Source organism: Cherax quadricarinatus, chromosome 4 (assembly GCF_038502225.1).
Source record: "Cherax quadricarinatus isolate ZL_2023a chromosome 4, ASM3850222v1, whole genome shotgun sequence".
Taxonomy (NCBI): Eukaryota; Metazoa; Arthropoda; class Malacostraca; order Decapoda; family Parastacidae; genus Cherax; species Cherax quadricarinatus.
Genome location: NC_091295.1, coordinates 39861604 through 39886119, shown reverse-complemented (window position 1 = coordinate 39886119; position 24516 = coordinate 39861604). Strand labels below are relative to the sequence as shown.

Genomic DNA, 24516 nt, shown 5'->3' with positions numbered 1-24516 from the left:
ACCAAACAAGTCACCTAAATTTTCCTACTGGCGAAGAGTTCTCCCACATATAAATTTGATAAAACTATCAGCATGCACAAACCTAGCCTAAACTTGAATTATGTTGTTGGATAATTAATTGTTATATTTTAAGTCGTCGAACTTGCCACCCGGATAACTGAGGAACTTATGAGTGCACCTCAGAGGATGATACTTTTGATGGCTGCGGAGCAACACTTGATAGAAGGAATCACATCAAACTATTATCACTTTGTCAAGTAAAAGGACAGTAGTGCAACTAATGTGACATTTTAGTGTGGCAACGTTTCGCTCTCCAGGAGCTTTATAAAGCCGCGAAACGTTGCCACAATAAAATGTCACATTAGTTACACTTGTGTCCTTTTACTTAACATATTGTCGGTAATTCTATCAACACTAATATCACCACTGTACAGTACGTGACAGTACGTTAACTTCTCCTCTTCTAGAAGATGTTTGCAGTTTACTTACAGATTTCAACTTGTTTGGTCTTCGTGTTGGGTTTGTAAGGACCATGGACAGCTTAGGTTGTATGGAGCCATGCTTCCCGGTGCACGGAGAAGAAATATTGACCACAGCTGAGCCATGAAAGAAAAGGGAACACGAGTCCTCTTGTAAATAAAAACAGAAACTAGAAGCTCCCAATTAGATCAGGTGGACCCCCTTGCCAAGCCACCTCAGAACGGGACGACCACACACTCTTCTGTTATAGGTTCTTTCTTATTATTCATGTTTTCTTTAAGGCCACTGACAGCTTATGCCGTATCGGATTCTGTCTTTCGGTATTCTGGGAAGAAATCTCGAACAAAGTGGAAGGAATAATATTAATACTGTAATCATATCTTTATTTCTGTAAGTTCATGTACAAGATATAAAGGTCTAGCTGACATTAATGACATACTACTATATAGAAAGCCGTAATTAATTTTTACAGTGGGCCTGAAGATGATAAATTATGCAATATCATAGTTAGTTTAATATGTTTATTATGCACCCCATACCCATCCTGTGGGCGGTAGTCAAAAGATTACAGAGGTACATAATTGGCCCAGGGACTGGTCTCCAAAGTTTTGATAGCTGAGCAAGTTACAGAGGTAACGAACTCACAATTACAAAGGTAATGAACTCACAATTTACAAAGGTAATGAACTCACAATTTACAAAGGTAATGAACTCCAGGTAGGTCTGGTCACAATCATGACAAGTTACAAAGGTATTTACAGATTACAGAGGTACGTAATGGGTCCAGGGACTGGGCCCCCAAAGTTTTGATAGCTGAACTAGGTACAAAGGTAATGAACTCACAAGTTACAAAGGTATTGAATCCTGTAAGAATGGTTACTTACGTTTATACATGGCTACAATCATGAACAAATTATAGAGTAATAAGCAATTCACACTTCCACACTCGGTCACAACTGTAACAACTGTAATGAGTTATTGGTGCAAATATTGATTGTTGAGTCACACACACACACACACAGGAACCAGGGATCAGATGAGAATGGTTCTGGTAGGGATGAGTGGATGGAGGAGCAGTGGAAAAGGATGGAACAAGAGTGGGAGAGAAAATTAGGAGAGCTTTCTGAAAAAATGGAGAAAGAGCTTTCTGTGAAATTGGAAAAGAGGTTGGAGAAGAAGAAGAATTGGGAGGCACATGTCGAAACTGCAGTAGCCAGGATAAGGGTCCTAGAAGATGAGATAAACAGGCTGAGGCAAGTTACAGGGGCAGTGACCAGAGAAGACACAGCATATGAAGCTGAGAGGCCGAACAGGAAGAAAGGAGATATGAATTATGCTAAGGTCATAACAGCCTGCCAAGAAGGGCCAAGGAGTGAAAGGGAAGAGCAGCTGGGTGCAGGTAGAGAGGGTGATAGGTTGAATGCAGAGGCACAACCATGCTACCAAGAGCCACTGGAAAAATCAAGGGAGAAAATGACCACGTACAGACAGGAACCAGTCACAGAGGGAGAGGAAAGGGCAAAATCAGTGTTTACCCATGGACTTCAGGAGAGAGAGGAAAGGACACACACTGAAAGACGGCAGGTAGAAAGAAAGGAGATTGAGACAATCACCACGGAAATAGGTGGAGAAGACATGGACGAGATTGTAAATTTTCAGAGAATAGGGGGGGTACTTGAAGGGGAGAAAACGACCGATCAAGCTGATTCTCAGGACAGAAACAGTGCGGAACAGGATCCTCCAAGAGAAACCACGGTTGAAATACTCGGAAGAGTACAAGAGGGTGTTCTTAGACAGAGACAGAACACAAACAGAATGACAGCAGTTGAGGGAGAGGACAAAAAAGCTAAAGGAGCTAGGAAAGGAGACAAGGATGGAACCAGCAGAGGTCAATCAGAGCAGAGCAGAGCAGCAAGGGCAAGCACACACACAACTATCCTCAGAACCCCACAACCTATCACACCATCCCAACACAAACTACAATCCATACCCACAGCTTCCACCCAACACCCAGCTATAGAATCCCACAGTGTGCTACCAAGTCTCCCACTCTCACAGGCCCCCAAACCACAGTGTTGGAAAGGAAACTGAAGGTATGGTACACAAACGCTGGTTGATCAGGCGCTGATCCACCAGGAGGCCTGGTCACAGACCGGGCCGCGGGGGCGTTGACCCCCGAAACTCTCTCCAGGTAAACTCCAGGTAAACTCCAGGTAATAACAAATACCTGGAGTTTACCTGGAGAGAGTTCCGGGGGTCAACGCCCCCGCGGCCCGGTCTGTGACCAGGCCTCCTGGTGGATCAAAGCCTGATCAACCATGCTGTTACTGCAGGCTGCACGCAAACCAACGTACGAGCCACAGCCCGGCTGGTCAGGAACCGACTTTAGGTGCTTGTCCAGTGCCAGCTTGAAGACTGCCAGGGGTCTGTTGGTAATCCCCCTTACGTATGCTGGGAGGCAATTGAACAGTCTCGGGCCCCTGACACTTACTGTATGGTCTCTTAACGTGCTAGTGACACCCCTGCTTTTCATTGGGGGGATGTTGCATCGTCTGCCAAGTCTTTTGCTTTCGTAGCGAGTGATTTTCGTGTGCAAGTTCGGTACTAGTCCCTCTAGGATTTTCCAGGTGTATATAATCATGTATCTCTCCGCCTGCGTTCCAAGGAATACAGGTTCAGGAGCCTCAAGCGCTCCCATTAATTTAGGTGTTTTGTTTCCGTTATGCGCGCCGTGAAGGTTCTCTGTACATTTTCTAGGTCAGCAATTTCACCTGCCTTGAAAGGTGCTGTTAGTGTGCAGCAATATTCCAGCCTAGATAAAACAAGTGACCTGAAGAGTGTCATCATGGGCTTGGCCTCCCTAGCTTTGAAGGTTCTCATTATCCATCCTGTCATTTTTCTAGCAGATGCGATTGATACAATGTTATGGTCCTTGAAGGTGAGATCCTCCGACATGATCACTCCCAGGTCTTTGACGTTGGTGTTTCGCTCTATTTTGTGGCCAGAATTTGTTTTGTACTCTGATGAAGATTTAATTTCCTCGTGTTTACCATATCTGAGTAATTGAAATTTCTCATCGTTGAACTTCATATTGTTTTTTGCAGCCCAGATGATGGAATATGTAGCAACAATGTGCAAGGAGGCTGAGGAGAAGTTTGTACCCAAGGGTAACAGGAATAATGAAAAAGCCAGGACGAGCCCATGGTTCACCCAAAGGTGCAGGGAGGCAAAAACCAAGTGTGCTAGGGAATGGAAGAAATATAGAAGGCAAAGGACAGAGGAGAATAAGGAGAGCAGTCGCAGAGCCAGAAATGAATATGCACAGATAAGAAGGGAGGCCCAACGACAATATGAAAACGACATAGCAGCGAAAGCCAAATCTGACCTGAAACTGTTATACAGCCACATCAGGAGGAAAACAACAGTCAAGGACCAGGTAATCAGGCTAAGGAAGGAAGGAGGAGAGACAACAAGAAATGACCATGAAGTATGTGAGGAACTCAACAAGAGATTCAAAGAAGTGTTCACAGAGGAGGCAGAAGGGGCTCCAGAAAGACGGAGAGGTGGGGCACACCACCAAGTGCTGGACACAGTACACACAACCGAGGAAGAAGTGAAGAGGCTTCTGAGTGAGCTAGATACCTCAAAGGCAATGGGGCCAGATAACATCTCTCCATGGGTCCTGAGAGAGGGAGCAGAGGCGCTATGTGTACCCCTAACAACAATATTCAATACATCTATCGAAACAGGGAGATTGCCTGAGGCATGGAAGACAGCAAATGTAGTCCCAATCTTTAAAAAAGGAGACAGACATGAAGCACTAAACTACAGACCAGTGTCACTGACATGTATAGTATGCAAAGTCATGGAGAAGATTATCAGGAGAAGAGTGGTGGAATACCTAGAAAGGAATGATCTCATCAACAGCAGCCAACATGGTTTCAGGGACGGGAAATCCTGTGTCACAAACCTACTGGAGTTCTATGACATTGTGACAGCAGTAAGACAAGAGAGAGAGGGTTGGATGGATTGCATTTTCTTGGACTGCAAGAAGGTGCTTGACACAGTTCCACACAAGAGATTAGTGTAAAAACTGGAGGACCAAGCAGGGATAACAGGGAAGGCACTACAATGGATCAGGGAATGCTTGTCAGGAAGACAGCAGCGAGTCATGGTACGTGACGAGGTGTCAGAGTGGGCACCTGTGACCAGCAGGGTCCCACAGGGGTCAGTCCTAGGACCAGTGCTGTTTCTGGTATTTGTGAACGACATGACGGAAGGAATAGACTCCGAAGTGTCCCTGTTTGCAGATGACGTGAAGATGATGAGAAGAATTCATTCGATCGAAGACCAGGCAGAACTACAAAGGGATCTGGACAGGCTGCAGACCTGGTCCAGCAATTGGCTCCTGGAGTTCAACCCCACCAAGTGCAAAGTCATGAAGATTGGGGAAGGGCAAAGAAAATCGCAGACGGAGTACAGTCTAGGGGGCCAGAGACTACAAACCTCACTCAAGGAAAAAGATCTTGGGGTGAGTATAACACCAGGCACATCTCCTGAAGCGCACATCAACAAAATAACTGCTGCAGCATATGGGCGCCTAGCAAACCTCAGAACAGCATTCCGACATCTCAATAAGGAATCGTTCAGGACCCTGTACACCGTGTACGTTAGGCCCATATTGGAGTATGCGACACCAGTTTGGAACCCACACCTAGCCAAGCACGTAAAGAAACTAGAGAAAGTGCAAATGTTTGCAACAAGACTAGTCCCAGAGCTAAGAGGTATGTCCTACGAGGAGAGGTTAAGGGAAATCAACCTGACGACACTGGAGGACAGGAGAGATAGGGGGGACATGATAACGACATACAAAATACTGAGAGGAATTGACAAGGTGGACAAAGACAGGATGTTCCTGAGATGGGACACAGCAACAAGGGGACACAGTTGGAAGTTGAAGACACAGATGAATCACAGGGATGTTGGGAAGTATTTCTTCAGCCACAGAGTAGTCAGGAAGTGGAATAGTTTGGGAAGCGATGTAGTGGAGGCAGGATCCATACATAGCTTTAAGCAGAGGTATGATAAAGCTCAAGGTTCAGGGAGAGTGACCTAGTAGAGACCAGTGAAGAGGCGGGGCCAGGAGCTTGGACTCGACCCCTGCAACCTCAACTAGGTGAGTACAACTAGGTGAGTACACACACACACACACACACACACACACACACACACACACACACACACACACACACACACACACACACACACACACACACACGTGGTAATGCTTTATTTACAGATAGCAAAGTCAGGGTATTTCTCCAGAATGGTCTGTAATATACCACTGTGGATAAAATACTTTGCCATTTCTTGAACATTTCTGAGTGAGTTGTCTCTAAATTCATTAATTTTATCGCACTCCATTACATAATGACGCACGGTGTGACAATAGTCCATCTGGCAAAGTTTACATTTCGTTTGGTCTACATCTGGTGGTGGTGATTTAACCTGCCAAAGATACTGTAACCCAGCCGGAGCCGGACAGTAGTGACATCCAAGAGTCTGCTTATTTTGTTGGATGCCCCATAGACATGTGGCTCCTCCTGCATGATAGAATGATGATAGATGGATTGACTGGTGTCAATCTCCCGGAACCTTAAGTCAATAAAATTCATATGAAGTTCTTTTCGTATTATTGTAATCTACTCCCTCTTTGAAAGCATACAGCTTAGCCAATTTATCAGTTCTATCATGCATTCGAAGACCAATGTGAGATGGAATCCACAGCATGTGCACTCGGACTCCACTGTCCACAATCTTACCATACCTGTGTCTGGCTTCTGACACAAGCATGCCACAATTTATGCTTAATGAGTTGAGAGCATTTATGGATGGCAGAGAATCAGTTACAATTAAACTGTCAGTCTTAGATACATAGATGCATTTCAGTGCAAGGAGTATGGCAAACAGTTCTGTCTGAAGGGTAGAGGCCCAATTATTGATGCGTGCTCCAATTTCTTTAAGAGAGCCATCACTCTGTACGACAACAGCAGCACTACCAGCTGCACCAGTGGACTGGTGAACAGAACCATCAACGTAAATAATTTGCGAGAGTGTGTGCTGTGTGACTTAAGTTATCAATACAGCTTAAGACCTCATGTTTGGCTTCAAGGCGAAGTTTTGGTTGTGATTTAAGAAGTAGTTTGGGGGGAAATGGAGGAATGGTAGTTTAGAATAGGGTAATATCCCACGGAGCGGAGAAGTGCCGCTGTTGCCTTACTTGACATAGATCATGTATCTGATTCATGCGGAGGTCGGTTTCAGTTTTTTCGATCCATCTGGAGGAGTGTTCACCAGTGCTGAGGAAAGTTTGGAGGGCTTCTGTGCAGGGATTTGAATGGGCTTGCCTGAGCATATTAACCCCAATTAGGATATTTCAGTAACACGATCTCTGATGCTTGGAATATCAAGTTCTTTTTGCATATTTAAATTTTTGGCAGTACGAGGGCATCCTAAAATGATCCTCATTGCTTCGTTCTGCAGTTTTTCCAGCCCTCCAAGCTTCCAGTCAGACACAAGAGCAAGTAGTGGCGCAGCATAATCAACCAATGATCTAATATAAGCAAGATATATCATTTTCACAATTTTAACATTAGCACCATACCTAGGGTGAAACCCAGCCACAACTTTAAGTGCTCTCAGTCTTTCTATGTATTACCTGGAGTTTACCTGGAGAGAGTTCCGGGGGTCAACGCCCCCGCGGCCCGGTCTGAGACCAGGCCTCCTGGTGGATCAGAGCCTGATCAACCAGGCTGTTGCTGCTGGCTGCACGCAAACCAACATACGAGCCACAGCCCGGCTGATCCGGAACTGACTTTAGGTGCTTGTCCAGTGCCAGCTTGAAGACTGCCAGGGGTCTGTTGGTAATCCCCCCTTATGTGTGCTGGGAGGCAGTTGAACAGTCTCGGGCCCCTGACACTTATTGTATGGTCTCTTAACGTGCTAGTCTTGTTACAACATGTCCAAGTAGTGGAACCTCAAAGCCTAGATACCTGTATCTGCTTACATATTCTAGAAGAGACCCATCATGCAATTGGATCTGACGAACTGTGCCTCTCTGCCGAGGAGGACGCCTATTGAGTATCTGGGAAGATTGTCATAGCTAGATGTAGCAGCCCAAGCACTGACTAACTCATTCGCCCTATGTAAGTGATGAGGGTGCCCGATCTGCCCAGTTCTGTTACCCTTAATTCTATTTATGTCCCTCCATGCCCGGCTAAGTGGGGTGTTAGCATTGAGACCGTTGACAAATTTTTCCCAGTCTGCCGCATTTCTGTCATACGCTCTCTGGCAGCAGCAAGGGCAGTTTGAAAGAGCCTCAGCATTCCAGGGGTACGATGTTTTCTATAGGCTAGGCCTAGTCTGCGAGCAGTATCATAGTCACTAGCGAAATGGTTATCAAACAGATAGACCGGTTAAAGCAAAATAAATCCCCGGGCCCTGATGAACTTTTTTCAAGGGTTCTTAAAGAGTGTAAAATGGAACTTTGTGAACCATTGACTAATATTTTTAATATTTCTCTTCAAACAGCCCCCCCCCCAGTACCAACAATACCACCAGTCCGATGACATTCTTCTTTGCAAATATACAGGGTCTAAAGCCAGCAACAAACAACAAAATACCTTTCATCCGTGGACTGCTTGCAGAGGCAAAGGCAATGTTCGCGGCTTTCACTGAGACCCACATAAAGGATCACTTAGACAACGAAATATGGATCCCAGGTTACAACCTATACAGATGTGACAGAGTGAACAGGCAAAAGGGAGGAGGGTTGGCCTGTACATTGCAGAGTCACTTGTTTGCACAGAACTGCTTAATGCCTCAAATGGTGTAGTGGAAGTTTTGGCAGTAAAGGTCGAGAACCAAAACCTAGTCATTGTGGTAGTCTACAAGCCTCCGGATGCAACATCCCAGCAATTCCAGGAACAGCTGTTAAAAATTGACCATTGTCTGGAAAATCTTCCAGCTCCTGCACCCAACATCTTGCTCCTGAGGGATTTCAACTTAAGGCACCTAAAATGGAGGAATATAGCAAATAATATTGTTTCAGTAATAACACCAGGAGGCAGCTCTGATGAAAACTCACACTCACACGAGCTTTTAAATCTCTGCACAAAATTCAATTTAAACCAGCAAATAATAGAGCCTACCAGAATGGAGAATACACTAGACCTCATCTTCACTAACAATGATGATCTGATAAGAAACGTCACCATATCAAAAACAATATACTCAGATCACAACATAACTGAGGTTCAGACATGTATGCGCAGAGCCCCAGACCGACAAAATGAGATTAGTCACGAGGGAGCATTCACCAAATTCAACTTCAATAACAAAAACATAAAGTGGGACCAAGTAAACCAAGTCCTTACCGATATAAGCTGGGAAGATATACTAAGCAACACAGACCCCAACTTATGCCTAGAACAGATTAACTTGGTGGCACTCGATGTATGCACAAGACTTATTCCTCTAAGAAACAGGAGTAGATGTAAAACAGAAAGAGACAGGCGCTCTCTTTACAGGCGACGGAAAAGAATAACAGAGCGGCTAAAAGAGGTCAATCTATCAGAAATGCGTAGGGAGACACTCGTCAGAGAAATAGCAAACATCGAACTTAAGCTAAAGGAATCTTATAGGAGTCATGAATCGCGGGAAGAACTAAAAGCCATAAATGAAATCGAAAGAAACCCAAAGTATTTCTTCTCCTATGCCAAATCAAAGTCGAGAACAACGTCCAGTATTGGGCCCTTACTTAAACAAGATGGGTCCTACACAGATGACAGCAAGGAAATGAGTGAGCTACTCAAGTCCCAATATGACTCAGTTTTTAGCAAGCCACTAACCAGACTGAGAGTCGAAGATCAAAATGAATTTTTTATGAGAGAGCCACAGAATTTGGTTAACACAAGCCTATCTGATGTTATCCTGACGCCAAATGACTTCGAACAGGCGATAAATGACATGCCCATGCACTCTGCCCCAGGGCCAGACTCATGGAACTCCGTGTTCATCAAGAACTGCAAGAAGCCCCTATCACGAGCCTTTTCCATCCTATGGAGAGGGAGCATGGACACGGGGGTCGTCCCACAGTTACTAAAAAAACAGACATAGCCCCACTCCACAAAGGGGGCAGTAAAGCAACAGCAAAGAACTACAGACCGATAGCATTAACATCCCATATCATAAAAATCTTTGAAAGAGTCCTAAGAAGCAAGATCACCACCCATCTAGAAACCCATCAGTTACACAACCCAGGGCAACATGGGTTTAGAACAGGTCGCTCCTGTCTGTCTCAACTATTGGATCACTACGACAAGGTCCTAGATGCACTAGAAGACAAAAAGAATGCAGATGTAATATATACAGACTTTGCAAAAGCCTTCGACAAGTGTGACCATGGCGTAATAGCGCACAAAATGCGTGCTAAAGGAATAACAGGAAAAGTCGGTCGATGGATCTATAATTTCCTCACTAACAGAACACAGAGAGTAGTCGTCAACAGAGTAAAGTCCGAGGCAGCTACGGTGAAAAGCTCTGTTCCACAAGGCACAGTACTCGCTCCCATCTTATTCCTCATCCTCATATCCGACATAGACAAGGATGTCAGCCACAGCACCGTGTCTTCCTTTGCAGATGACACCCGAATCTGCATGACAGTGTCTTCCATTGCAGACACTGCAAGGCTCCAGGCGGACATCAACCAAATCTTTCAGTGGGCTGCAGAAAACAATATGAAGTTTAACGATGAGAAATTTCAATTACTCAGATATGGTAAACACGAGGAAATTAAATCTTCATCAGAGTACAAAACAAATTCTGGCCACAAAATAGAGCGAAACACCAACGTCAAAGAACTGGGAGTGATCATGTCGGAGGATCTCACCTTCAAGGACCATAACATTGTATCGATCGCATCTGCTAGAAAAATGACAGGATGGATAATGAGAACCTTCAAAACGAGGGATGCCAAGCCCATGATGACACTCTTCAGGTCACTTGTTCTATCTAGGCTGGAATATTGCTGCACACTAACAGCACCTTTCAAGGCAGGTGAAATTGTTGACCTAGAAAATGTACAGAGAACCTTCACGGCGCGCATAACGGAGATAAAACTCCTCAATTACTGGGAGCGCTTGAGGTTCCTGAACCTGTATTCCCTGGGACGCAGGCGGGAGAGATACATGATTATATACACCTGGAAAATCCTAGAGGGACTAGTACCGAACTTGCACACGAAAATCACTCACTACGAAAGCAAAAGACTTGGCAGACGATGCAACATCCCCCCAGTGAAAAGCAGGGGTGTCACTAGCACGTTAAAAGACCATACAATAAGTGTCAGGGGTCCGAGACTGTTCAACTGCCTCCCAGCATACATAAGGGGGATTACCAACAGACCCCTGGCAGTCTTCAAGCTGGCACTGGACAAGCACCTAAAGTCGGTTCCTGATCAGCCGGGCTGTGGCTCGTACGTTGGTTTGCGTGCAGCCAGCAGTAACAGCCTGGTTGATCAGGCTCTGATCCACCAGGAGGCCTGGTCACAGACCGGGCCGCGGGGGCGTTGACCCCCGGAACTCTCTCCAGGTAAACTCCAGGTAAACAGGTGTAGTGTCTGATATGTGGAAGATGGCTAATGTAATTCCTATTTTTAAAGCAGGGGACAAGTCGTCACCATCAAATTACCGCCCAATAAACCTAACCTCAATTGTAGGCAAATTACTAGTCAATTATAGCTGATAATATGAGAAGCTATCTGGATAAGCACAGCTTGATTAATGATACTCAGCATGGATTCACGAGGGGCCGCTCCTGGAGTTTACCTGGAGAGAGTTCCGGGGGTCAACGCCCCCGCGGCCCGGTCTGTGACCAGGCCTCCTGGTGGATCAGAGCCTGATCAACCAGGCTGTTGCTGCTGGCTGCACGCAAACCAACGTACGAGCCACAGCCCTAACTAAGTTATTAACCTTCTACAGTAAAGCTTTTGAGGCTGTTGATCATGATAAAGAATTCGATATTGTTTATTTAGATTTTAGTAAGGCTTTTGATAGAGTACCGAACCAGAGACTGTTAAAGAAAGTGGCAGCTCATGGCATTGGGGAAAAAATGCTGTCATGGATCGAATCATGGCTCACCAAAAGGAAGCAGAGAGTATGCTTAAATGGGGTTAAATCCGAGTGGGGATCTGTAACAAGTGGCGTTCCACAGGGATCAATCTTGGGTCCGTTGTTGTTTTTAATATATATCAATGACCTTGATGAGGGAATTACTAGTGATATGAGCAAATTCGTCGATGACACAAAGATAGGTAGGATAATTGATTCAAACGTAGATGTTAGGGAACTTCAGGAGGATTTAGACAAACTCAATTCCTGGTCAGAAAAGTGGCAGATGCAGTTCAGTGTAGATAAATGCAAGGTTCTGAAGCTCAGGGGTGTTCATAACCCTAGCACTTATAAGTTAAATAATGTAGAACTTAGCCATACAGATTGCGAAAAGGATTTGGGGCTTATGGTAAGCAGCAACCTTAAACCAAGACAGCAATGCCTAAGCGTACGTAACAAAGCAAACAGATTACTGGGATTTATATCAAGAAGTGTAAGCAACAGAAGTCCAGCGGTTATTTTACAACTTTATACATCATTAGTAAGGTCTCACCTAGATTACGCAGCTCAGTTCTGGTCTCCATATTACAGAATGGATATAAATTCGCTAGAAAATATCCAGCGTAGAATGACCAAATAATACATAGCATTAGAAATCTTCCGTACGAAGAACGATTGAAGACTCTTAAACTACATTCACTTGTAAGACGAAGAATGAGGGGAGACATGATCGAAGTGTATAAGTGGAAGATGGGTATTAACAAAGGGGATATAAATAAGGTTTTGAGGATATCACTTCTAGAAAGAACCCGCAATAATGGATTCAAATTAGATAAGTTTAGATTTCGAAAGGACATAGGAAAGCATTGGTTTGGAAATAGGGCAGTTGATGAGTGGAACAGTCTGCCTAGTAGGGTTATTGAAGCTAAAACGTTGGGTAATTTCAAATTTAGGTTAGATAAATACATGAATGAGAGGGGTTGGATTTTGAGTGAGACTTGCGTAATGAATAAACAGAATCATCAAAACTTATTTCTTGAGAAGCATTGAAAATTGGGTTGGGCAAATATTTTGTTAGTGGGATGGATTGTAAAGGACCTACATAGTATTGGCCAACAGGCCTGCTGCAGTGTTCCTCCTTTCTTATGTTCTTGTTATGCAGAGCATTTCGGGCAAATTAGGTCAATTTTGTCCCAGGATGCGACCCACACCAGTTCACTAACACCCAGGTACCCATGGTACTGATGGGTGAACATGGACAACCTGTGTAAAGGAACACGCCCAATGTTTCTACCCTCGCCGGGAATAGTAGGATATAACGAGAAGCAAACGTAAAAAGATAAGAGAATTATGTCACCAATGCTTAGGCAAAGATATAAACACTACTTAGTCAGCTCCCAAAAAGACTCATAGGACGATTATTGTTGGGGTTAAGTAAGTTTATTCAGGTATACACAAATACAGTTACACAGGTTATCATACATATCAGCATATGTGTAGAGAACCTAGGATAACCCAAAAAAGTCAGACAAGGTGACTTATTTCCATTGGGGTGCTTTTAATACCTTATTATTATACTATAAAGGAGATAATATTTTATTATTATACTATAAAGGAGATAATTTATTATTATACTATAAAGGAGATATACTAGCAATAAGGTAAAATGAATTATTTATATTTACCTGTATGTTAGCTAAAATAATAAAAATTCATTCTCCTCCCTTTCTGTCGCTACATTCATTAGGCACCTTTTGGCTCTCATCTTGAACTACCTCATGACTGGCTTTGACATGTGCAGGCAGTTTGTTCCATTCCTTTATTGGTGTACAATAGGTGTCTGACCTAAGGCCAACCAACTGTTGTGTGATGTATGTCAGAAAGAACTTGCCACATTCACTCCTTTCCTTGCAGAGTCGAGTTAACATGCAGTATCATGGTGTCAAAGTATATGCAGGCGATTTTTCCATAAACATTTTTAATCTCGATGCCCCAGCGAACCAGCTTCGACCTGATGCTTTACAAGATCGCATCAATAGTGAACCTACCATCATTCTTGGAGATTTTAATGCAAGACATAAGAATATTGGTGGGTCTATAACAAACACCAATGGAACTAAACTAGTGAAATTGCTAAATGAGCATGATAATGTTCGAATTGTGGGCACTACTGAGCCTACTCACATATATGGTGGCATACTAGATCTGTGTCTTGGATTTAATACATCATATACGATGCATGACTCTGTCATAGTTGATGATCTTCTATCTGATCACTTCCCAAGACTAACAACTGTCAATCTTGATCACATCTCCAGCAATCAAGGAGCTAAATACAGAAGGAGGAAACTTGTTCTCAAACCAGAACACAGAGACAACTTTATTAACCACTTGGATCAATGGTAGAAGAATTACGAGCCCATTGGCACACAAAAATTTAACGATGATTTAATTACCACTATTGAGAGTGTTCTCACAGATCAAGTGGGCAGGAATAGGAAACAAAGACCCTCCACTATAAATAACAATAAAAACCAATGTAAATACTACAATGATCCACAGCTACGCAATCTAACACATGCAGCTAGGAGGATTGGTAAAGCATACCGTGAATGTAGAACTCCAGACCTGCTCAGAACGTTCCAAGCTGCACTAACAAATGCAAGGAATAGAAAGCAAGAACTTAGGCAACAGGAATGGGAACAGTTTGTTAGTGGATTAAATAGGTCCACCCCTTTAAGTTTGGCTTGGAACGGTATAAATAAAATAGCCAGGAAAAAGACTGGCAATGTTGCTCATCCCTTTCCTCTTGAAAAAGCAAATGACCTCATAAATGACTGGTCCAAAACATCCAGGCATGAAAACCTTCCATCTCATATTCGAAAAAATTTAGAGAGTACTTCTGAAGAAATGTTGAAACTGATTAATTTTATGAGCCAAAATATTGATGAGAGTGATTGCCTCTTTACCGAGTATGAATTAGATAATGCATTAACTAAAGGTCGATCAACTGCTCCTGGAGAGGATGGTATAACCTATGATATTCTCAGAACTCTAAGGCACGTGCCTGATAACCCTTCGTTGGCACTGTATAATCTCAGTTACATTGAGGGCGTTCTTCCTACTTCCTGGACCAATAGCCTCATTGTGCCTATCCCTAAGCCCCAACAGCCTTATACATTTAGGCCGATCTCCTTAACTAGTTGTCTTTGCAAAATTTTTGAAAGAATGATACTTAACAGACTGTACTACAGAATCAGACACCAACTTTCCCCCTACCTCTATGGGTTCATGAAAGGTAAAAGTGTGCAGAACTGTATTTCCACCTTTCTCACTGCACACACCTCTACTAGTTTTACCACTTTTCTTGATCTAAAATCTGCATTTGATATTGCGAACAGAACCGTTATACTACATGAACTAGCCAAAATGAATATTGGTGGTAGCTTACTCTGCTGGATAATAGGATACCTGTCAAATAGAGCATCCTCTGTCCTTTACCAAGGCTTAGTTTAATATGTTTATTATGCACCCCATACCCATCCTGTGGGCGGTAGTCAAAAGATTACAGAGGTACATAATTGGTCCAGGGACTGGACTCCAAAGTTTTGATAGCTGAGCAAGTTACAGAGGTAATGAACTCACAATTTACAAAGGTAATGAACTCACAATTTACAAAGGTAATGAACTCACAATTTACAAAGGTAATGAACTCACAATTTACAAAGGTAATGAACTCCAGGTAAGTCTGGTCACAATCATGACAAGTTACAAAGGTATTTACAGATTACAGAGGTACGTAATGGGTCCAGGGACTGGGCCCCCAAAGTTTTGATAGCTGAACTAGGTACAAAGGTAATGAGCTCACAAGTTACAAAGGTAATTCAGAAGTGATTCTAAAGAAATGTCTTTAGGTACACCGCAGGGAGGAGTTCTTAGTCCCATGCTATTTAATATTTTGATTAATGCTCTACCTGCCTCACCTAAACATATAGCTATAAGCTATGCTGATGATATCATGATCCATACAACAGGGCATAAGAAGATGAATACCATTCTTAATGAAGTTCAAGCAATTTGTAATCGACTAGGCCTTATAATATCTTCCTCTAAAACAAAGATATTAACAAGCAAACGACATCCCCCACCCATCTATTTGCAGGGTGACATCATTAGCTACGTTAAAACTTACAGATATCTTGGTGTAGATGTACCCTTTAACAAATCCACTATACCACAACTAAACAAGAAATGCAAAGCTAGGCTAAATGCTCTCAAAGCCGTTGGTGGCTACAACCCCAACTATGGTGCTAATGTGAGAATCGTGAGAATGATGTACATAGCCTATGTCAGGTCCTTAATTGATTATGCTGCTCCCATATTGATATTAGCTAGAGAAAGTTCTCTCCGACCCTTGGAGTTAATGCAAAATGAAGCTCTCAGGATTATTCTTGGCTGTCCCAGATCTACAAAAGTTCTTAACATGAGGAAGGAGCTTGGTATTTCTAGTATCAGTGATAGGATTGTTGAGATTAACACTGTACTCGGTATTAGAATGTTGAGAAACGAACCAGACACTGTCACAATGAATCTTACCAAGTGTCTAGAGGTAAATACACACAGATCTAAATGGATTGTGAAAACGTGCAATTACATTAAGTTTTATAACCTGCATGAACTGTATCACTGTAGGCAACAAGAGCATTTCACCCCTCCGTGGAAGATGTGTTCATTTTTTAGTATCACATACCTGCAAGTCCCTCCCAAGAAGCTCATTGCTAGTAATCCCTTCCTTAAATCTCTTGTTAGAGCAACTGCTCAAGAAGAAATTTTTCACCTAGCTGGTAGTAATAAGTTATCACAAGTTATATACCTGGAGTTTACCTGGAGAGAGTTCCGGGGGTCAACGCCCCCGCGGCCCGGTCTGTGACCAGGCCTCCTGGTGGATCAGAGCCTGATCAACCAGGCTGTTGCTGCTGGCTGCACGCAAACCAACGTACGAGCCACAGCCCGGCTGGTCAGGAACCGACTTTAGGTGCTTGTCCAGTGCCAGCTTGAAGACTGCCAGGGGTCTGTTGGTAATCCCCCTTATGTATGCTGGGAGGCAGTTGAACAGTCTCGGGCCCCTGACACTTATTGTATGGTCTCTTAACGTGCTAGTGACACCCCTGCTTTTCATTGGGGGGATGTTGCATCGTCTGCCAAGTCTTTTGCTTTCGTAGTGAGTGATTTTCGTGTGCAAGTTCGGTACTAGTCCCTCTAGGATTTTCCAGGTGTATATAATCATGTATCTCTCCCGCCTGCGTTCCAGGGAATACAGGTTCAGGAACCTCAAGCGCTCCCAGTAATTGAGGTGTTTTATCTCCGTTATGCGCGCCGTGAAGGTTCTCTGGTTCTAGGTCAACAATTTCACCTGCCTTGAAAGGTGCTGTTAGTGTGCAGCAATATTCCAGCCTAGATAGAACAAGTGACCTGAAGAGTGTCATCATGGGCTTGGCCTCCATAGTTTTGAAGGTTCTCATTATCCATCCTGTCATTTTTCTAGCAGATGCGATTGATACAATGTTATGGTCCTTGAAGGTGAGATCCTCCGACATGATCACTCCCAGGTCTTTGACGTTGGTGTTTCGCTCTATTTTGTGGCCAGAATTTGTTTTGTACTCTGATGAAGATTTAATTTCCTCGTGTTTACCATATCTGAGTAAATGAAATTTCTCATCGTTGAACTTCATATTGTTTTCTGCAGCCCACTGAAAGATTTGGTTGATGTCCGCCTGGAGCCTTGCAGTGTCTGCAATGGAAGACACTGTCATGCAGATTCGGGTGTCATCTGCAAAGGAAGACACGGTGCTGTGGCTGACATCCTTGTCTATGTCGGATATGAGGATGAGGAACAAGATGGGAGCGAGTACTGTGCCTTGTGGAACAGAGCTTTTCACCGTAGCTGCCTCGGACTTTACTCTGTTGACGACTACTCTCTGTGTTCTGTTAGTGAGGAAATTATAGATCCATCGACCGACTTTTCCTGTTATTCCTTTAGCACGCATTTTGTGCGCTATTACGCCGTGGTTACACTTGTCGAAGGCTTTTGCAAAGTCTGTATATATTACATCTGCATTCTTTTTGTCTTCTAGTGCATACACTGATGGATCTAAACAGGAGTCTTCCGGCAGGGCTGCATCTGCTCTTGTTGCCACCTCCCTTGTTAAGAACGATAATAAATTTGTTAGGTGAGACACATATGCAACAGTTAGGTATCTTTATTATGAAACGTTTCGCCTACACAGTAGGCTTCTTCAGTCAAGTACAGAAAAGTTGATAGAAGCAGAAGATACTTGAAGACGATGTAATCAGTCCATCACCCTTAAAGTTTTGAGGTGGTCAGTCCCTCAGTCTGGAGAAGAGCATTGTTCCATAGTATGAAACAATATGGAGAAGAAGTGACAGGATGGAGCTTTTTATAGCGCCAAGAGGTGAGACGCTATAAAAAGCTCCATCCTGTCACTTCTTCTCCATATTGTTTCATACTATGGAACAATGCTCTTCTCCATACTGAGGGACTGACCACCTCAAAACTTTAAGGGTGATGGACTGATTACATCGTCTTCAAGTATCTTCTGCTTCTATCAACTTTTCTGTACTTGACTGAAGAAGCCTACTGTGTAGGCGAAACGTTTCATAATAAAGATACCTAACTGTTGCATATGTGTCTTACCTAACAACCTGCTGGTATTTTATACCATTTTAACGATAATAAATTTATTGAGTTAGGCATGAGAATTAACAACTGGGCGTCTACACTTCAAACTGAATTGTTTGCAATCCTAATGGCGCTAAAGTTAACCTATGACACTGAGCTTGACTCCATCATCATTACTGATTCTATGTCATCATTGAAGGCTCTTGACTCATATAATGACTCCAACAACATGCTCATTGGAGAAGCCAGGTATAGATACTCAAAAATTAGGGACAAAGGAATTAATGTACAATTGCTATGGATCCCATCACACATTGGATTATTCCTTCATGATAAAGTTGATATGTTAGCCAAGAAGAGTACCCAGAAGGAGAATGTAGAATATAACTTCGGTATAACTGTGTCTAGCATTAGGAATAATATTAGGAGAGAAGTAAATAATGAAAATGATTGTTATAGGAATGCAGTTAGAAGCCTGAGTAGATCTATAACCCACTATGATAACATGAACATAGATAAGTATATTTATGGAGCAACGTGCAATGTGAACAGACTGACTGATGTTGTAGTGGCCAGGCTTAGGCTTGGTTACAAGTACTTCTGGCAGTTTGGGAGACACACAGATGATGATCAAACTAAATGTAAATTATGTGATCAGGCATATGGTCACTCTCTTGAACACTATGTGCTTAATTGTCCACTTATTGAGGAATACAGAGACAGTATAATAACCTATGTGACATGTCAAGATATCTTATTAATGAAAATAAGATACCAGATATACTAAGCAAATTTCCTAAATTTGCTTGTAACAGATAAGTGAACTATAGATATGTAGATATAAATCCGTATGTATTCCTGTTAACCCTTTGGGGCCTAGTTCCTAGGCCTTTTGTGTATCCATGTGCTCTCGCGCTACCGTCCACAGGATGGATATGGGGTGCACAATAAACTAGCCACTTCGGTGGCAAAATCTAATATCTGAAGCCTGGCCACTGACTATGGGCACTATAAAGTTGTGTTCTCTTCCCCTGGTACCATGATTGCTTTGGTTCCCAGCCTTGATAAAACTGCCAGCAAGATATTCTGGACACTGTTTATGAGCAATTGTATAAACATGATTTAACTTCAGTTGTTTTACTCTGTCTTCAACAATCAGCATATCCAATCGTTGTAATGCATCCTGGCCTACATGCTCTCTTGGACCCAGGTCCAGGATGAATCTTTACCATTTTGTTTGGGTGATTTGTAGCCTATTTTTTTTTTTTTTTTTTTTTTTTTTTTTTTGTCAAGGCGGAGTACCATGAAAAGCAAGCGTAGTCCTTATAACATTGTTTAAGGGTGACATACGGTCCAGCGTTAAAGAAGCAAGGGTTCCCAGTAGTTTAGGAAAAATGTTGCACATATTTGGGTTGGAACCATGAAGTAAACAAAATTTATACCGGAAAGTGATACGGAACAATATGTCCCTAATTATAATAGATGGACTCTGCCTTGACCCCGGTAGAGCCGGACACAACACCTCCTGAGTCAACAACAACAGGGTTTCTTCAGACCTGGTAGGTGCTGTTGTAAGGCGCAAAGAAAAATTAAAAGTAGCGGGCGGAATCTGATAAAGACAATCGCCCGGTAAGAAACAACAGGGAAAATTGGACACTGATGGTTAAGGCAGGGGACAGAGTGAAGCCTCTGGAATCCACCAACGTCGATGCAGAACTCACTTCATGGTTATTATGCGATTTATGCTTTTTTTTTTTTTAGTCTTATTATTAAATTCAGGTTATCTTCATTCCAACACCATCTTTTCCATCTTAGCGGGTTTTTAAAATGATTCTAAAAGACGTTTACTTTTCTTCTTTTACTATTTCTAATTATAATTCAAAAATTTTGAGTTGCATGCATTTGCATAATTTGGCATTGATATGATATGCCAATTAAAGTATTTCATAATTTACAAATATAAGCAATATTCTAAAATAAGAGAGTATTTAATATTATCCCAATAAAGTACACAAGAAAAAAAAATTATTTTAGTGAAAATGTGAATGAAAACATTAGTTGTTTTGAAACTCGTAGTGACACCTGGCGGCCAGGTGGACAAACCTCCACTGGAAGGGCCGTTCTCGAAATGCATTCCATAGAATCTTAGAAATATATACCTTAATGCTATTAGAAAGAACAATATATAGTAAAAAACAATTTAAATATTTATTTCTTTATGAGGGACAAGCTAAATTTGAGGTTGAGAGTATTTTAATATATACATTTTGAGTACTGGCCCTCATTATTTCTTAAGTTTGGCTTACCTGAGCCACACCTACAGTGATACCTGTCTTGGTGTTCCGTTTTGATTATTTCTACCACGGATATATATTATTCTTCATTTCGAACGATTAAATCCTACAAGGTGAAGCATAACTTAATTTTTGTTTGTCTCAAATTTACAATAAAACTGTTTATTCTAATAAACTGTCATTTGTTGTAACGCATTCAAATCACTCAAGTTTGTGAAGCTTTAATTAAGCTATATCTATACCCAGGAAATATTTTCTATATTATTAAAACAGTGAAAAACAAAACAAAAATGACGTATAAAGTAATTACCTATATTCATATTGAATTTTAAACAAAATTTCACTATTTGGCTTTGTTAAACTATTTAATTTAAATTTTAATATATCTCAACGGTATATCTATATTAATATGCTTTAAATATGAAAATAATAATGTATTTAATATAAATATTTTATTAATTGAAAAGTATGTTTGATTAACATATATATTTAACAAAAGAAAGTAGTTTATTCCTTGAAAATAAACCACACAATACCAGTGATCTGTATGACCCTTGAGGGTTTAAATAAATAAATAAATTCATGATGATAATAAAAATAATAATGAATACTAGTGATCTCGCCGATGCTGCCAAGTCGTCGACTGGTCAAGAGAAGGTTATTTTTAGGTTTGTTTAATTTAGGTCTGGTTGCATTTGGTTAAGCTAGTTTTTGGGTTAAGTTCCTTTAGATTATGTTGGATTGGGTTGGGTTACATTTGGACTGGTTTACAACAATTCAACATAATGTAACATAACCTAACATAAAAAATAAACACTTAATGATTTGCAAAACCCACTTACCATTGTATATTGTAAACCATAATAAATTAATTTGATTTGTGCAAAAAAAATATAAAACCCTGCCAAGCAGCTAAATTTGATAAAGATCTAAGCTGGATAATCTCTAATATTTTACCAGCCCCTCAAAGGATACCACTGAGGGGTTCTTGATGCAAGGAACAGGATCTGTCCTCCCTTTCTTTGGGTTGAACATAGCTGCCTCTTATTCCTTAACTGCTGTAGGACCCCTATGAGTTTAGTGCTTCCCCTTAAATATAATAACTATATTTTATCAAGTCACCAAGCCTGGCACCAAGATAAGTTATTGATATTGGTGACTTGGAAATTTGGTGAATTTACTAGATATCATCACTGACTTTATTGAGTTATCCTAAGTTGTGCCTGACAAACATCACTGACTTTTCATTTCACCAACATAACCGATTTATCCAGGCATCCAGTTATCCAAAATAAGATGGTGAGTTTCATCCTCGACCTGGGTTCAAGAGAATTTGTAGCCCAGAATCAATTACAAAAAGTGGAATTGTTTAAACTGGCAAGACAGAATAAAGCACCTGAAAAATTAATTTTTTTTTTTAACTATCAGTTTTACAGGCTAATTCAATTCAATTCAATTCAGTTCAGTTCAAGTTTATTCTCTATAATGGTTACAATGTGGGGTTTACAGGTTTTGGGTATTTTGTGGTTTACATGTTATAAAATACTAATTACAGAGGGGGCCACTAGGACACCTAGCATGGCTAGGCATTTCGAGCAGACTTAGATTAATTCTTAACATTACGTCCTTACAGATTATAATATTAAGGCTAAGTGACTACATCATAATTTGTGAGTTTAGCAATGTGAATGCTTTTGTTTTGGCACAATACAAGGTGTCTATATTTGAGTATCATAGGCAAACTTATGACTAGTTAGGATTTATTATTTTAAGATTAAGATTAGTATTTCTGGGTTTATAGTCAGTGGGTGAGTGAGTGTAATTTTGAACCACCAGGTGGTTATCATGTAGTTAGTTGTCGGGGTGGATCAGGGAGATAAGATGTTTTCTAACTGTAGTTTTGAAAGTGATGAATGTGTCTGCAGTTCTAGAGTTTTCAGGTAGGGTGTTCAAGATTTTAGGTCCTTTGAAATACATTGAATTTTTGTAAAGGTTTAGTCGAACACAGGGAATGTCATAGAGATGTTTGTGTCTGGTGTTATGCCTGTGGATCCTGTCACAATTATCAAGAAAGCGTTTTAGGTCAAGGTTAATGTTGGAATTTAAGGTCCTGTAGATATAGATTGCACAGTAGTAAGTGTGGATGTTCTGAACAGGGAGTAACTTTAGATCTATGAAGAGTGGGGGGGGTGTGTTGCCAGGGATGGGATTTAGTGATTATTCTTACTGCAGCTTTTTGTTGGGTTATTATTGGCTTTAGGTGTGTTGCTGCAGTTGAACCCCAAGCACAGATAGCATAGGTGAGGTATGGATATATAAGTGAATGGTATAGTGTGAGAAGGGCAGTTTACGGTACGTAGTATCGTATCTTGGAGAGGATCCCCACCGTTTTGGATACTTTTTTTGTTATGTGTTGGATATGGGTGCTGAAATTTAGGTTGTTGTCGAGGTATAGGCCAAGGAATTTGCCCTCAGTATGTCTGGCAATTAGAGTGTTGTCGATCTTAATGTTAAGTTGCGCAACACCTGCTCTGCTACCAAACATAATATAGTAGGTTTTGCCATTGTTAAGTGTAAGTTTATTGGCTGTCATCCAAGTCGATATTTTGAGCAGCTCCTCGTTAACAATGGTGTTGAGGGTGGCAAGATTAGGGTGGGAGATGACATAAGTCGTGTCATCAGCAAAGAAAATGGGTTTCAGGTGTTGGGATATATTTGGAAGATCATTGGTGTAAATGAGGAAGAGCAGGTGGTCCAAGGACACTTCCCTGCGGAACTCCAGTATCACGTGGCCATATTGATGAGGCTGTGTCTTTAATGGTGACATACTGATACCTATTAGAAAGGTAGGATTTAAAATATGCAACAGCATGGCCTCTTATACCATAGTGGTCAAGTTTGTGGAGTAGGATGCCTCAGCTCACTTCAAAGCCATTCCTGTCTAAGGTATTAAGATTAAAATTAAGATTATTTCAGCATGATACCTACTTACTGCCAAGTACCTACTTACTGCTAAGTAAACAGGGGGCAGCAGTTGTAAGGAAACATGCCCAACATTTCCACTCATGCTGGGGATTGAACCATGGACCCTCAGTATCTGAGCTGAGTGCACTGTGAACCATGTGTTCAGAATATCTTGCTGCAGATTTTGTAAAGGTTAGGAACCAAAGCCATTATGGTACTAGAGAGATTAGACATAATTTTATAGGCCACACAATAGATGGTCAGGCCTCGAACACCTGTACACAGCTATCAAGGATTGGAATGGGTTACTTGATAATGTCAAGACATGTTTTAGTTTAAAACAGTTTGAGAATAGAGTCGAAAAATATCAAATGAATGAAGCTACAGAAAAGGATGATACTGTAGTAATTATTTTTTGAAGTGTTAATAGTAAAAATATTCATAATTTGTTTTGATCTGATATGTTAATTTTTATGCTGATTTACATTTATTAATACCACTAAGAGTAGAGGATAAAATGGCATTTACCTGATACTTTGTTTATGTGCCTATGTAATGGAAAACTATGTAATTATGTAACACAAGAACACCAATGTAAGTTATATTGTTTGACTTAGTTAGGCAGTCCTAGGCTGAATTCTATGTAATTTGCTAAACAAAACCATTGTAAAACTTTAAACTTATGTATAAGCCTAAATAAAAGCTTAATTAGCTTTTGTTAGGCATGTGTTTTGCCCATAATTTTACTAAATTGATGTATGGGAGAACTTTTCACCAGTAGGAAAATATTGAGAGCTTATTTTAACCAATTGGAGACTTGAGAATGTTAGTGAGATCACTTGTGTTCCTTAGGTTAAGTCGACATAATGTATTACTAATGTGTATCTACATCTGTGTGCCCTCAGAATTA

The 24516-nt window shown here is 41.4% G+C and overlaps 2 protein-coding genes across 8 annotated transcripts in view; one reads left to right on the top strand and one right to left on the bottom strand.

Annotated features, from left to right (window-relative positions):
- LOC128684570 (uncharacterized) overlaps nt 1-717 on the bottom strand; it is a 48244-nt gene extending 47527 nt beyond the window's left edge. For 2 of the 5 annotated variants that reach the window (XM_053770842.2, XM_053770845.2), the window contains exon 1: nt 490-716. The gene's annotated coding sequence lies outside the window, so the exon portion shown is untranslated. The other 3 variants (XM_053770844.2, XM_070095909.1, XM_053770843.2) reach the window with 3 other exon arrangements.
- Nucleotides 718-20417: 19700 nt separating this feature from the next.
- pasi2 (Protein) overlaps nt 20418-24516 on the top strand; it is a 59393-nt gene continuing 55294 nt past the window's right edge. For 2 of the 3 annotated variants that reach the window (XM_053770836.2, XM_053770835.2), the window contains exon 1: nt 20418-20755. The gene's annotated coding sequence lies outside the window, so the exon portion shown is untranslated. The remainder of the gene's footprint in view (nt 20756-24516) is intronic. The other variant, XM_053770837.2, reaches the window with a different exon arrangement.